General features: G+C 37.1%; 2 pseudogenes; one reads left to right on the forward strand and one right to left on the reverse strand.

Annotated features, from left to right (window-relative positions):
• Positions 1-8,457: 8,457 nt before the first annotated feature.
• Positions 8,458-10,100, reverse strand: LOC121441617 (annotated as a pseudogene).
• Positions 10,101-10,249: 149 nt separating this feature from the next.
• LOC121441618 lies at positions 10,250-10,956 on the forward strand (annotated as a pseudogene).
• The last annotated feature ends 4,839 nt before the right edge of the window (positions 10,957-15,795 follow it).

Below are 15,795 nucleotides of genomic sequence, written 5' to 3' on the forward strand. Positions count from 1 at the left end.
ATGGACTCCTTATTTGTTTTCTTGAGCTTTAAGATGATTTCAGATGTATAACACCTCCCTAGACATGGTCTTTCCAGGAATAGAGTGTAAATTGGATACACTCATCATATTATCTCATTGGTTCTAAGATAAATTTAAAGACAGGGTTAATATTGGAAATGCAGATGCCTCAAAAACTTACCTAAGAAACCAAATCAAATTTATATTATCAGAGTTCTCTAGTGTAACAGAATTTATAGAATGAAACTCTCTGTTTGGCTTTCTCTCCCTTTCCCTCTTCCCCCCTCATATATATATGCTCATATGAATAGTGAACATATTGGAATAATTACATGCTTCACTCCAGCTAATTCAATAAGGAATGGCAGTCAACAGAAAGTTCAGAAATCCAGTAGTTACTCAGCCTCTTGGCTGAATGTTTTAGCTGCTCTTTCATACATGCTGCAATCCAAATGAAGATTGTTTTTTTTAAAAAAAATGATAGTTTTTTTAAAAAAAATATCTAATAAGTTACAAAAAAAGAAATAGATTCACCCACTTCAAACCAAGCAAAATCTAATCTCTCACAAGTGTTCTCTCCATTTCTGGATAGTAGTTAATTACATATGCAGCCAAGTTCACAAACAAGAATAGCCATCACTTATATCTTTGTGGAATTTATCCATGTTATTTGACATGACCTGAGCCCTGGCAATCAAGGACTTTTAGCTGTTTACAACATTCAAGATAAATCTTGAGTTTGTCAACTTAGAAAAGGCTTAAAACGCAAAACTCAGCAAACATTATCATGCTCTACCTCAGGAATATGTTCAATACTATTTCCACTGGAAAGTGATCTTTTTATGTTCTTTCTGAAGTCTGTAGCCATTTTATTAATAACCACTAAAATACAGATGGTCCTATGAACAGACAATGACAGATAATGGAAAACATCTTATATCTGATTTTCCTGGAATTCACACTGTTAGAAATCAATCACTCTCAGTAAAATTCGGCAACCCAGGAAAAACATACTAAGGACAGTATATGTATACAGGGTTCTTCATAGCAGAGTTTCCAGTCAAGACTAGAATAAAATTCTGGTCATGAGAGTAAGTCATTCTGATCATGAAGCTCAGCAAAATTTCAGATGATTATAGCCATTGTCCACTAGATACATTTTTCTCATAAAAGGACTTAAACCTTTAAACACACCACAACCTATCCATTAGATGTATTTCATTAAGAAAAAATTTCATTTGATATTCAATGTGCTTAAAACTCTACATGTCATCATGTTCAATGAATGTCTAATTATATAGACAAAATTAGTACATGAAATAGATAGCTGGCATTTGTTGGTTACACAGAAATTTGTTTAAGTGATTTGTTCCATTTAGGAGAACCTTGAGATACTGTGACATAAGTCAAATTTTATTTCAGGTTCTGAATTCATTTAATATGTATGACTCTGTTTTAGAGAAGAACTATAAAAGACATTAATTTCCCCAGAAAAATAATAATTTATAGTTGATAAATAGGGTTATTCCATATTAATTTTCAGATGGTTTTTAAATTAACACCTACCTGCAAAAGACATTTTTTTAAAAAAGAAAAAAGTACAAGCCATGGGCATCCTCATGTCTTTTGGTGGCAACTCAGACATCAACATGGCCTCTAGAGGGAGCACAGACCACAAACTTCCACAAAGCCTCCAGCTGCAGGATAGATCACAGACTTCAACAAAGCCTTCAGCTGAAGTACAGGCCATAGACACCATGAAACGGTGAGCGTAGTGACTTCCACTTTTATTTATTTATGTTTTTGGAATTCAGGGTTCTTTTAATTGTTCCCCCCCCCCTCATTTGGCTCATTTCTATCATTGAAACACTGGGGCTACTCCAGTATAAAAGGTTCTTTTTTTTATTGGTAATTTATTTTTATTTATTTATTGATTGATTGATTGATTAAAGATTTTTGCCTCCTCCCCACCACAGCCTCCCATTTCTCTCCCCCTCCCCCAATCAACTCCCCCTCCTTCATCAGCCCAAAGAGCAGTCAGGGTTCCCTGCCCTGTGGGAAGTCCAAGGACCTCCCACCTCCTACCAGGTCTAGTAAGGTGAGCATTCAAACAGCCTAGGCTCCCACAAAGCCAGTAGGTACAGAAGGATCAAAACTTTTAAATTGAATTGTTTTGTTTTAGTTATCTAGTTTCTTGGGTTCTTTATATATTTTGAAGATCATTCCTCTTTCAGATGAGGTTGGTGAAGATCTTTTCACATTCTACAGGCTGCCGTTTTGTCTTCTTTCCTTACAGGAGCTTCTCAGTTTCAAGAGGTCACATTTATTAATTGTAATTCTAAGTGTCTGGGCTAATGGGGCTGTATTCAGGAAGTAATTTCCTGTTTCCATGCATTCCAGGTTACTTTCCACTTTCTCTTCTATAAGATTCAGTGTGGCTCGGTTTATGTTAAAGTCTCTGATCCATTTGGACTTCAGTTGTGTTCATGGGGATAGATATGGATCATTTGCATTCTTGTGTGTTATTGCATATTGTATATTACTACATGTTGACATGCAATAATGCTAGCTCTATTTGTTGAAGATGTTTTCTTGTTTTATATTGTGTAATTTTAACATCCTTAGCCATGAGTTAAATGCAAATCAAAACAACCCTGAGATACCATCTTTTTTTTTTTTTTGAGATGGGGTTTCTCTGTGTAACCTTTTGAGCCTGTCATGAAACTCACTCTGTAGGCCTGGCTGGCCTTGAACTCACAGAGATCTTCCTGTCTCTGCCTCCCATATTACACCAGTCAGAATGGTTAAAACACTGATAATAGCTTATGGTGGAGAGGATGCAGAGTAAGGGGAACAATCCTCTAATGCTGGAAGGAGTACAAACTTGTACACCCACTTTGGAAATCAATATGGCAGTTTCTCGGAAAACTGGGAATCAATCTACCTCAAGACCCAGAAATAACATTCTTAGGCATACACTCAAAGGATGCACACTCATACCACAAGGACATTTGCTCAACTGTGTTCAGAGCAGCATTATTTATAATAGCCAGAATCTGGAAACAACCTAGATGCGCCTCAACAAAAGAATGGAAAAAGAAAATGTGGTATATTTACACAATAGAGTACAAGTGATGAAAAAACAATGACATGCAATGGGATAAAACAAAACAAAACAAAAATACTGAGAGAGGTAACTCAGACCCAGGAAGACAAAGACAGTACATACTGACTCATAAGCGGATATTAGACGTTAAGCAAAGGATAACCAGCCTATAGTCCATGACCCCAGAGAAGATAGGTAACAAGTTAACAAGTAGAACCCTAAGAAACATACATGGATCCCCATGGGAAGAGGAAATAGACAAAATCTTCTGAGTAAACTGGGAGCGGGTGGGGGGGGGTGGCGTGGGGGGGGGACAGAAGTGGAGAATGAGGGGATAAGGAAAAGTGGGAGGAAAACAAAATGGAACTGGATGGTCCAGATGTGTGTGTTTTAAATAGGAATTATTTCATTTCTTCATCTTCAACAAATTACATAGATAATAACACAACAAAATAACTAATAAGAACACAATACAATAATTATACTACTCTGAAATCTATTTTTACAATCATGAACAAAAAATAATTTTACTCAAGAACTTTTAAGAGATATATAATCAGTGCAATTTGTTATATTTTTGGTAGAATACAATTGGTAATTGTTTAGTAACAACAAATATGCAATATGTTCCTTGTAGCAAATGCTCTGAGTAAAGCTCAATCTTTATGTAAGATTATCATATATAACTTAGGGTTGACAAACTGAACTGGAAGTAAAAACACAGGCATTAAACAAGTGCGATAATGAAATCAGTTGCCTCTGAAATGTATGGAAATTAAATTTTTATGCTCCTCGTCACAAAGGGATTAATTCTAAGCTGGCAAAATTAGTAAGGTTCTACAGAATATTTATTCAATTATTGGAATTTCCTCATACCTAGAACTGTTAGTTGGTTAACCTACTGAAAGAAGCTAATTGAGAACAGTAAAAAATTTGCTTTGACCATCTCTTTTATAAATGAATACAATAATTTTATTTTAAAAATGAAAAAAAAAACTATTAGCAAGACATGCCCTTTGAAAAACACTGTAAAACTGGATTTGATGACACATTCATTTTAATACTAGCACTCAAGAGGTGGAAACAGTGAGGTCCCTGTGATTTTACCTACAGTTGGGTCTACATAGTGAATGCCAGGCCAGCCAGAGAATACTGTAAGCTTTTTATATAATATCCTTGAATATAATAACTAGTTATTTATGTTTGTATTCCCCAAGAAACTTAATGTACCAAGACAGAATTTTCCTTTCTAGATATAACTGAAGGGCAATTTATATTCAATAATTATTGAGAGCATCAGCAGTTAATTTGTTACTTACTCTGGAAACCAAATTGCTTTGGGGTTTACATTCTCTCAAAGAATACTTTCAAAGAATATTATACAGAGTGACACTGCTGGTTAATACAGAGTCTATGACTGAGCATTTCTTGCTCTCATTGTACTTAGGCTAACCAATGCTATTAGTGGGTATTGAGGACAAGAACATGAAATATTAAAGGGGAAAATTGTAGGCTCTTGTTAAAGAAAATACTTCTTCCGATTCAACATGTTTCTAGAAAGGAACAGGATTTAAGCCAAAGCCTGAAAAATGAGAAGTGGATAGATGTGTTGCCACAGTTCTATTTGGTTGAGATGTCCCTCTACTAAGAACACAACTGACTAACAGTACTAAGCTATCAGCTCTCTCCAGGAACTAACTTCAGCTAAAAAAAAAAAAAAAAAAAAAAAAAACCTGCTTTAGGTTTCTCTTTTTTCCCTTTGGCCTGCTGCTGGCATTCAGTGATGGGAGAAAGCAGAGATAGGAAAATTGAACCTTTTTTTCCTCCAAAAAGAGACCTTTCTAAAGGGGCAATCGAGTTTAAGAGTTTAGCTGAAGCCCATGTTCATTCTGAATCTCTGTTTAGTTTTATCTTCAGTCAAATCATGCATTCAATTTGCCTTCATTAAAGTGCATCAATTTATTGAAAACATTTCCTGTAACAACTTGTACTAGTTAACATCTCCAGCTCTTTCTTGTATTCTACATTTACTTATTATCAATATGTCATCCATCCTGACTTTCTTAGTCTCTTATTTGTGCCTGATTTCTCACCACCATTTGTTCTTGTGTTTTTTCTTCTGCCTGCAATGTTCTTCCCCTCTGTTTATGTTTTTACATTTCTGTTAACCTTCAAATAGCTCTTCAGTAAAGAACTGTCTCGGAAATTTATGATTAAGCCAATTTGCCTCATGATATATTCAGAGCATCATTTACATGTCATCATACTGAGCACAGTGTTTCACATCTTTCAGTTGTACATAACTAGTACAGTGCCTAAAGAAATAAGTAAAAAAATAAAATAATTAATCACTAAAGGAACCTGACTTAATTTAGTCCATATTAATTGAATCAATAAAATAAAATACATTACTAAAATGTGTTTGTATATACTATGTGCTATATTAGCCATCATTTTCAAGCAATTATATGACTCGAGTTCCTTCCAGTCATATATATGACCTGAATTAACCCCAAATATGTTTGGAATATACAAAACTAGTAGGATTGCTACTAAAATTTGAGGTATTATTTTCATCCTGTTTTATTTTTTAATGATTTACAATAAACTTGTAGTAATCTCATTTTATGTTTTTATTTTCAAGTTCCTTACAATAAAATTTTGGTTTAAAAGGTAAAATTGAATACACTAATAACTAAAAACTCCTGAAATAAGTTTGTGATTTTTTTTAATTCAAGAAATATGAGAGTCATTTTAGCAAGCTTGTTCTTAGATTAATTGGCCAGAATTATTCAAACTTAATTATCTCTCTTAGGGAAATGTTAAAGCACTTTATAGCTACAAAAGTACCTCCCAGAAAATTATATTCTGCCAGTGTGAATGCTTATTTTTTTTCTGTTATTCTGAAAGTACATGTTTTGAAAGTTGGTCACATGCGTATTTTGCTAAGATTTTCAATGTATATTGAAAACTTTTATCCATATACAGCCAGGTCTCTATTACAAATGACAGCTCACATTTCCAATTTTTCACAAGGTTCTAAATTATGAAAATTACCAAGTACCCTGTCAGTAAATCTCTAAAGTAGAAAAAACTGAATGTAAGTGTAAATCGGTTATAAACCATATAGATATGTGAGAAATAGATGTATGTTTTATGCTGTAGAATATTATTTTAAAATGTGTTGCATTTTTCCCTACTGAAAAAGCAGTTAACAATTCAAAGATGTGTTTGATTAAATAAAATTAACCTGCTAGCAGGATGCTGAGTCAGCAAGTAGCTGACAAGAAGTAGTAAGGAGAAACCACACAGCCTAACAAGGGGTTTTTAACGGGGGGGGGGGTCACTGGGTTGTTTGGAGGATGGCTGCAAAAGGAGAAAGTTAGCTACTTGTTGTTCACCCCTTCAGAGCCAGCAGAATTACACCTCAAATCTTGAATTGTGAGTTCTATAGATTTAGATAGATTCCTTTAGTAGCTTTGAGGAACAGAATCTGCAGCGCATAGCGCCCCTGTGTCTGTGCTCTGTGCACTAGAACTCAGTTCGCGAGCTTCAGGCCAGGCCTAGAGGTTGAGAATACACAAGCAGAGACAGACCGACAAACGCAGAGCTTTTAACACTGAAACAAAAAGCCCCCCTTTACTGGGTCCTGGGGTAGGTTGATCCCAAATTTCCTGAGAAACTGCCACACTGATCTCCATAGTGGTTGCACAAGTTTGCATTCCCACCAGCAATGGATGAGTGTACCCCTTACTCCACATCCTCTCCAGAAAAGGCTATCGTTGTTGTATTTGATTTTAGCCATTCGGACAGGTATAAGATGGTATCTCAAAGTTGTTTTGATTTGCATTTCCCTGATCGCTAAGGAGGTTGAGCATGACCTTAAGTGTCTTTTGGCTATTTGAACTTCTTCTGTTGAGAGACATGTACCCAACTAGGTCCTTGGGCAGCTGAGAAGAGAGAGCCTGAAATGGACCGATCCTATAGCCATACTAACGAATATCTTGCATATCACGATAGAACCTTTATCTGGCGATGGATGGAGATAGAGAGAGAGACCCACATTGGAGCAATGGACTGAGCTCCCAAGGTCCAAATGAGGAACAGAAGGAGGGAGAATATGAGCAAGGAAGTCAAGACCACAAGGGGGGCACCCACCCACTGAGATGGTGGGGCTGATCTATTGGGAGCTCACCAAGGCCAGCTGGACTGGTACTGAAAATGCATGGGATAAAACCAGACTCACTGAATATGGTGGACAATGAGGGCTGCTGAGAAGCCAAGGACAATGGCACTGAGTTTTGACCCTACTGCATGTACTGGCTTTGTGAGAGCCTAGCCGGTTTGGATGCTCACCTTCCTAGACCTGGATGGAGGGGGGAGGACCTTGGACTGCCCACAAGGCAGGGAACCCTGACTGCTCTTTGGACTGGAGAGGGAGGGGGGAGGGGAGGGAGGCATTGAGAGTGGGGGGAGGGGGAGGGAAATGGGAGGCGGGGAGGAGGCAGAAATTTTTAATTTAAAAAGATTAATAAAAATAAAATAAAATAATTAATTTAAAAAGCCCATCTTTATTAGCACCATATAGGCTTAAATACACTGCAGACAATGGCCAACAGGTGAAAATCCCATCCTTTGATCCTCTAAGCTAGTCACAGCTTCTAGTAACTTTAATTAGAAGGTTCTAGGAGGGAAGAGTAGCTGAAGACCTAGGACTCATTAATCCCAACATCCAGCTGAAGGCCAGGACTTAATTGGTTCCAACATCTCCCCCCTAATTTTTTTTTATAAAACAGAAGACCCTCCTGTCTTAGGTCCAACAGGCTTGAACCTGAATGTACTTTAGAGCCAAAGCTCAAAGGGGTGGAGAGTGCAACCTACTGGTAATAAGGTATACTACATACTGGGATATAAAAAAGGCATGGTGAAAAATGTACCTTTTACTAAAGCTTATGCAAGTCTCTTGGTCCATAAAAACTAAGTTAAGATTTGTGTCTTCTAGCTTAACCTGAACACCAGCCACATATCTATTTTTTGACCATTTAATCAAAACCAATCAAAAACCAACCAAAAGGGTGTGTGTGTGAGAGAGATACAGCTGGAAACGGTGATTTCCTACAATTTGTACATTTTGATGTTTTCCGTTTTCCTGTGGCTTCTGCGATTCAGATCAGCACTTGCAGGTAATGGGGTTTTGAATAGATCACCTGGTATGAAAAGTTTTCCCAAGAAACCACAAAAGAATATTCATTTTATCCTTGCTTTTCTTTCCTTTTTTTTTCCCTTTTGTTTTGTTTTTTCAACTTTTTGCCGCATTCAAGTCAGTTTAAGTCCTAGCAAAAAGATGGTAGTTAGGACACCATGGTTGCTGTGGACGATGCGACACTGGTAGAATTTGTGCTGGCGTTCGTGTAACTTCCCTTGCTGTTTGTGATTGACTGGTTGATGGGCACTTGGCTTGAGTTGGCTCTGAGGATCGCTCCTTCTGTGCTGTAGTGTGGTCTCGGCCCTGGTTCTGGTGTGTAGGTAAAGGTAAGGCTAGTAGAATAAATGATTCCATCAATACGGACCAAAGTTACTGGAACCTGGACTGGCTGACGGACCCATCTCCAACCTTCTCGGAATGCAGAAATGTCTGGGACCACACAGAGCATGTTCTCTCCGCATCTGTACATTGTTTCGGCTTCTACATCCCCAAACCATACTTGTAAATTTGGAGTAAAATTCTGTCCTCTAAGTTCAAGAATTGCTACGTCCCCGCTGCCATTCAACTGAAGATTTTCTATGACAGGCACAGGAGTGACTGGGGCAAGGACAGGGCCCATTCCCTCATAGAATGTATACTCTGCCTTATCTGTGCTAATAATTTTCCAGCAAGCTCCATCATTTATCATTTCTTTATTTGGTTCTTTCGGACATGGAGTGGCCTGAAATTGGATTATTCTTTCTTGAGAAAGGCACAAGTACATTTTTTCAGTATCTTTAAGGTAAAATGCACTTTTGTGGAGTTGTGATACAGGGCCATGTGCATCCAGTAATGCTGTCTGCTTATCAACTTTTCTAATTATCAATCTTGGGAATGCCATGCCAGTCACTGAGCACACAAGTTTGACAGTCTGGCCATAGTGGATGTATAACCATCTCGGACTGAGAACTCCTCTCCTTCTGACTCATCGTCATCCAAGAGATGCATATAAAATGCTCCCCACTGTTGTGATTTGTACTCTCTCTCTAATTCTCTTGCTGACAGAACGTTCGAGGGATTTGTTGGCCACGTGTGCACATTCTGAGAACAAGCTACTCAACTGTCTGCCAATAATGGGAAGAATCTACATTGTAGAAGAGAGTGTTGGCCAATATATTTGTGCATGGAATTTTTCTCCTTCTACCTGCAGGTATCTGGTACTTACTCTCTGGGATCTAAGCCGATTAAACAAAGCCACCTTTGTTCCTGAGGCAACGCACAAGTCAGCATTTTTCAATGACTGCTTTTTGGAAGGTTTGGAAATGACTTTTATCCACTTGCTGACAAACACAGCAATGTCATCACTGTTGCCATAGAACATTTTTACAGACAACCTGAAATGGTTTCTCTTGTCTGAATCAGGTATGTACGATGTTTTAGCTGTGGAGTAGTTCTTCCCTTCCAAGTTTAGCCACTGCATTTCTTGACCAGTGTTTCTTATTCCAATATAGGCACAGGGTTGTGACTCTTGTTCTGAACAACCATCTCTTTCCATTTGTTCTTTTTCTTCCAACCACTGCCCATAAGATACACACACGGAGGAGGGCAAAAAAATCGTTTTTCCTTTCCATATGACTTCTGGGCAACTTTTGAGTGAAGAATGAGTATTGTTTGATCCCCTCGTTCTTTTAAATAATTTTGCATAGCTTCTCTAGTGAGTTGCTTAGGTGGAGGCCGCTCCAAAAACCTCCCCAGCGATGGAGCATGCGCAGGCCGCTCCTCCGCGGGTGAGCCCTCCATGTAGTCCATTGACTGTAGAAGCAGGACCTAGTGGCATCTGACCCTTGAGGGCAGCTATTTGTACTCTCTCTCGAATTCTCTTGCTGACAGAACGTTCGAGGGATTTGTTGGCCACGCGTGCACATTCTGAGATCAAGCTACTGAACTGTCTGCCAATAATGGAAAGAATCTACATTGTAGAAGAGAGTGTTGGCCAATATATTTCAAGCATCAGTCTCCAAGGAAAATCTTTTGTCTCTGGTCTTTTGATAGGACAGTGTTCTTCACAAAAGGATTATGTGATTCCTGCCACTAGAACACCACCAAAAGAGGAACACAATGAGAACCTCAAGCATCCCAATGGTAAGTTGGATACCTTGGATGAAGAATGGGCCACAGAACATGTCAGCCAGTTATACAGAATGCTCCCTGGAGGACTTCTGGTTCTTGGAATATTTATTATTACAACTTTAGAACTAGCAGATGATTTTCAAAATGCCCTGCACAGATTAATATTTTCTGTGGAAAAATCTATGAATAGAAAAAGACTATGGAATGTCACAGAGGAAGAGGTCTCAGAACGAGAAATACTTCACATATGTTCTTATACATAAAAATTGTCTTGTCGAAATTATGATGTCCATGATCCAAAGAGTTCAGCAAGACCTGCAGATTGGAAGTATCAAAATCGAGTATCTACCTCCTGGCTGTATCTAGAGTGTACTGTTCACATTAATATCCACATCCCACTGTCGGCTACTTCTGTCAATTATTCTCTGGAAAAAAAGATACAAAGAGTAGACTTGTATGCTGGGCCAAGTAAATAGAAAATGGTGTTTATTTGATTAATGGATAAGTTAAAGATGAAGATTGTGACCTATTATAATGAGAATATTAGTGATAAGACTGTAGATACAAACAATCCACAAACCTTGTAGATTTCATACTATCACTGGTTGTGCCAGATTTTATTGTCCAAAGATATCAGTTTCACCCAAATGTTCTTGCATTCATTGAGGTTGACATTGAATCAGGGTGATCAAGTAATCTAAGCCATTGAGAGGTATAGACTATGTCATATGCTCTGTGTGTTCAGACAAGCAGTGATGTAAGATCAAGAGAGTTAGGTAAAAGGATTCTCTATGACATCTAAAATTGAGTAAAAGCAGGAAGTTCAATTCTGATAAACTCATAGAACCTCAGTTAACCGTGTAAGAATTCTGACTTTCTAAAGATTACCATATTTGAGGCATTCTGAATCATATCACATGGAGAAGCTACATCAGATGATTTTTTTCTTTTTTTTGGATACTGACCTCAATTGGTAGTCAAACCCAGACATCAATAGGCATGCAAGTAAACAATTACACAAAACACTCCCACCCAAAACATCAAGTCATTCTCAATCATTGTATTTTCCTACATGAATGTCAAGACATTGATTATGAGTAACATGCTTTCTACTAAAATTTATGACAAATTAAGTGTAGCAAAATAGAATTTTAAACCAAAACTATGGAGTAGCATGCAGCAATACGAACAAAACAAACAGCAAAACTTGTGATTATTATTCTTCCCTACCATCTAAAATTCACAGCACTTGATTTCTTGGAATTCATCTAAAGAAACTAGTATAGTTCCTCAGCTAAATAAATATTGACTACCCATTATGAATCATATCACTTGAAGCATAAAGTAAATGAGTTGCACAATGACTATATTTGGATTTTTTTTATTTATTTATTAAAGATTTCTGTCTCTTCCCGGCCACCTCCTCCCATTTCCCCCCCTCCCCCAATCAAGTCCCCCTCCCTCATCAACCCAAAGAGCAATCAGGGTTGCCTGCACTGTGGGAAGTCCAAGGACCACCCACCTCCAGCTGGCCTGGGTCTGAAAAAGCCTGAGATAAAACCGGACTGGCTGAACATAGCGGACAATGAGGACTACTGAGAACTTAAGATCAATGGCAATGGGTTTTTGATCCTACTGCACGTAATGGCTTTTGTGGGAGCCTAGGCAGTTTGGATGCTCACTTTATATTTGGATTTTTATCACTAATATTAAAATAAAGTTTCATCTTACCTCTATTATTGACTAAATACTGTTTTATTCTCAAAATTTAAAATTGTATACATTTTTTTCTAACTAGGACATTTGTCTTGGGATTATTTTTTTGATTGTGTAAATAAATAAGTCATTTGTAATTATTTTCAAATGGTAATTTCAAACAGAAACCAGTGCTAGATGTCCTAAGATTATAAAAGACTGTGATTAAATTGTAAGTATACGTCTTGAATAAGCCAGAAAACCAGGTAGGCTAACCATGGAATTCTCCTGTGCCTTTGTTCCCCTAGGCAAATCCAACAGTTTTGTCCTGTCCCTAGCCCTGTAACAGAATGCCAGCTACAGCCCTTCTTCATCCCCCTCAACATCTCCTGTGGATACCGCAGGACATCTCTTCAAAACTTCCTCCCAAAACATACTACTATATTACAGGCCCCAGCTCCAACAGAAATTCCCTGCTAAACAACAGGCTACATACACCTGCCAGAAAACCAGGTAGGCTAGCGGAGACTTTCTCCTGTCTTCCAATTTCACCAGACTCAATCCTCAAAGTCTCGTCCCTAGCACAGCAACAGAACACCAGCTACAGACTTCCCTCAGCCCTGCTCACGTCTGCTGTGGATCCCACAGACCACCTTCTACTAACATTCTTCCCTCCACTAACTGCTGTATCCCAGGCCCAAACTCAAGCCTACCCATCCTGCTAATCCATGGGCCATGTCTCCTCGAAAACCAGGACAACTGTCCACAGACCTTCTCCTTTTTCTGCTGCCCCACGCCCAAGCACTTCCCTACAACACCAGCTTCTCAAGAGTAAATTTTATTCTGAGGAGTTTTACAAATAAAGAGAGAAATGAGGGCTGGGGTAATGATTCCAGGGAGGTAGAAATATAATTGCTGCTAGTTTGAGGCTAGCCTGAGCCATACAACGAGACTGTCAGAAAGAAGAAAAAACAAACAAAGCAATCAAAAAAAATGAAAAACTAAATTATTATTCAACTATTCACTGGAATAATATATAATGATGCAAACCATAATAGACATACAAACTAGGTAAAGTCAAACTTTCACAACATCTTAAACAATTATAAAAATAGACCATACTTAACACATAATTTCACCTGTGTACATTGTCTGTCTCTATAGGCATAAGCGTAAAGCTGCATAGGAATAATATAGCTCAATAACAATAAAATTAGTGATGTATGTTGTTTAAAAATTGCAAGTGAAAATAACAAAATAAAAATAGAAAAAAAATAATTTATCTAGAGTATCATTCTATAGGAATATAGATAATGAGAAATACATTTATGCTGAAAATCAATAGATTAAACAAAATGAATATATTTCTCTTTAAAAATATTTTTAATAGTAAAACATTTTCTTTTATTCTATGCTTTGCTTTTGTGCTTGTTTGTCTGTTTGCTTTCCAAAGAGAGAAAGAAATGGCATAGAAGTGGGTCTAAGGGTAACCTGGAGAGGTGAAGGGGTTACCTTATAGGATCAGAATTATCTCACAGACAGCTGCGGTGCCAAAAGCTCACCCTTTCAGCCTTCTGTCAGCTCTACAGCTAGGAGATTGTCCATTATGGTTGACTGAGTTGGTCTGAACCTTTTCTACTCACCTAGGTTGGTCTCTGCTTTTTTCCAGTCAGTTGATCTGGTCTCAGAGTCTTCTCTTTGTAGTTTGGCTTGTCTGAAAGTGACCCTAAATCTGCTTTCCTATTTATATAATATTGGTGTGGTTGGGGCCTAGGGAATCTAATCAGTTTCAAGGATTTACTCCAGCTATTTTGAGTTGTCTTTCTTTAGGATCTACACTATAGGATGGAATGCTTCAATTTTGAAGGAAAGAGCCACATAACCAGCACTCACCTTTGGAACCAAAGCTTAAGACCGCATCAAAAGTATATGCGGTCAAATAAAGACAAACACTGTTTTTAAGCAAAAAATTAAAATAGGAAAATAAATGAAAAATATCCACCAAGAGCAAAATATATGAATTATAATCTATGACAGAATTAGTGTGGCTGAATTTTCTATGTGCCTCTGAGCATATCCTTATAGCAGCCTTACATGACCATTTTGTTTCAGGAAAATGAAAATATGTTTACACAAAATTCTATCCAAAATTATTTGTAGAAACTTTGTTCATAATTGCTAAAACCTAGAGTTAATTCAAAAGTTCCTTGACTAAGCTAGATGTTGTGATGCAAACCCACAAATCCAACACTTTGGTGATGGAGGCAGGAAAATCAGAATTTGAGGCCATTCTGGACTGCAGGAGATGTTGAATGAAATCATAAAGTACTTTAACAGGTAATTGGGAAGATATGGCAAGGTAAATCCACACAATGGACGACTAATATTCAACCAAAAGAGAGAACTGCAAATACATACATACAAAATTGGAATGAATCACAAATTAATATTTAAGTAAAAAAGAAAGTCTCAAAACACTGCATTATTATGAAAGTGAAAATCTTGGTTTTTAAGAACAGATCCATGGCTTTTACAGTTTCGAGAAGTGATTAAATTTCCTTTATCTTTATTGTGCTGGTACTTAATTGTATTAAAACTCAGAATTCTTTTACAAATATTAAGTTAAAGCCGGGTGGTGGTGGCACACACCTTTAATCCCAGCACTTGGGAGGCAGAGGCAGGCAGATCTCTATGAGTTCGAGACCAGCCTGGTCTACAAGAGCTAGTTCCAGGACAGGCTCCAAAACCACAGAGAAATCCTGTCTCGAAAAACCAAAAAAAAAATAAATAAATAAAAATAAATTATGTTAATGCATGGTTACACTTCTTAAAAGTCTTTTCTTAGTAAGTTAAAATTAATCAATTTGCTTATATAAGCTCCATGACTGTATAAAGCATGAGATAAATTTCTGTTTTGAACAGGTCAGAAACAGTATGTTGTAAAGAAAAAGTTTGTGAATCTTGAAAACTGAATTTTGCAAGGAAATATAGAGCAAGTTTTAGGAACCTATAGAAATTGAAGGCAGCAGAGGAGGGAGAAAATCTGGAAAGTGAGTGGATTAAGGCCAAAGGGGCATGTATAATAAAGACATTGCACTTCATAAACCATAGGGAAACAATTATTTTGTCAAGCAGATGAAATAATTATATCAAAAATCTTAGGGAGATATCTTTTTAGTAAAATATATGATATGCATTTTAAATGAGGAAGACTCATGAAAAGCTAATTGTTCCAACTCAAATATGAAGAGAAAAACATTCATGATAAAATAGTACTGGTAAGGCTAAAATATATAAAATAATCAAAGTAGCAAATAGTTTCAACCATAGATATAATTGAAACCACAGTATTTTAACATAGTTTTCAACATTCATTTGCTATTGTTTCAAGGTGAATAAAATGTTTTCAACCTATTTGGATAAATATATCACGTAGCAATAAATGTAACTGAATACGTTTCTCTACTGCTGGCAAAATCAATTTAACTTTTGAATCAAGATCGAATGACTTGCAATGTGTGTGTTTAATTGGCAGAAATGATTTAATTGCAATATTATAGCATAGTCAAAATTTTCAGCTGGAAGCCTTACCATTAAGGTAAGCTTCTGTTATAAAAGGTGAAGCATATAATAAACTTCAGTGTTGGTTAGTTCTCACCAAAGTGTACCGAATGCACTA

Source organism: Microtus oregoni, unplaced genomic scaffold, assembly GCF_018167655.1.
Source record: "Microtus oregoni isolate MIOR12 unplaced genomic scaffold, Mior012 000079F_ref0000094, whole genome shotgun sequence".
NCBI classification, from domain to species: Eukaryota; Metazoa; Chordata; class Mammalia; order Rodentia; family Cricetidae; genus Microtus; species Microtus oregoni.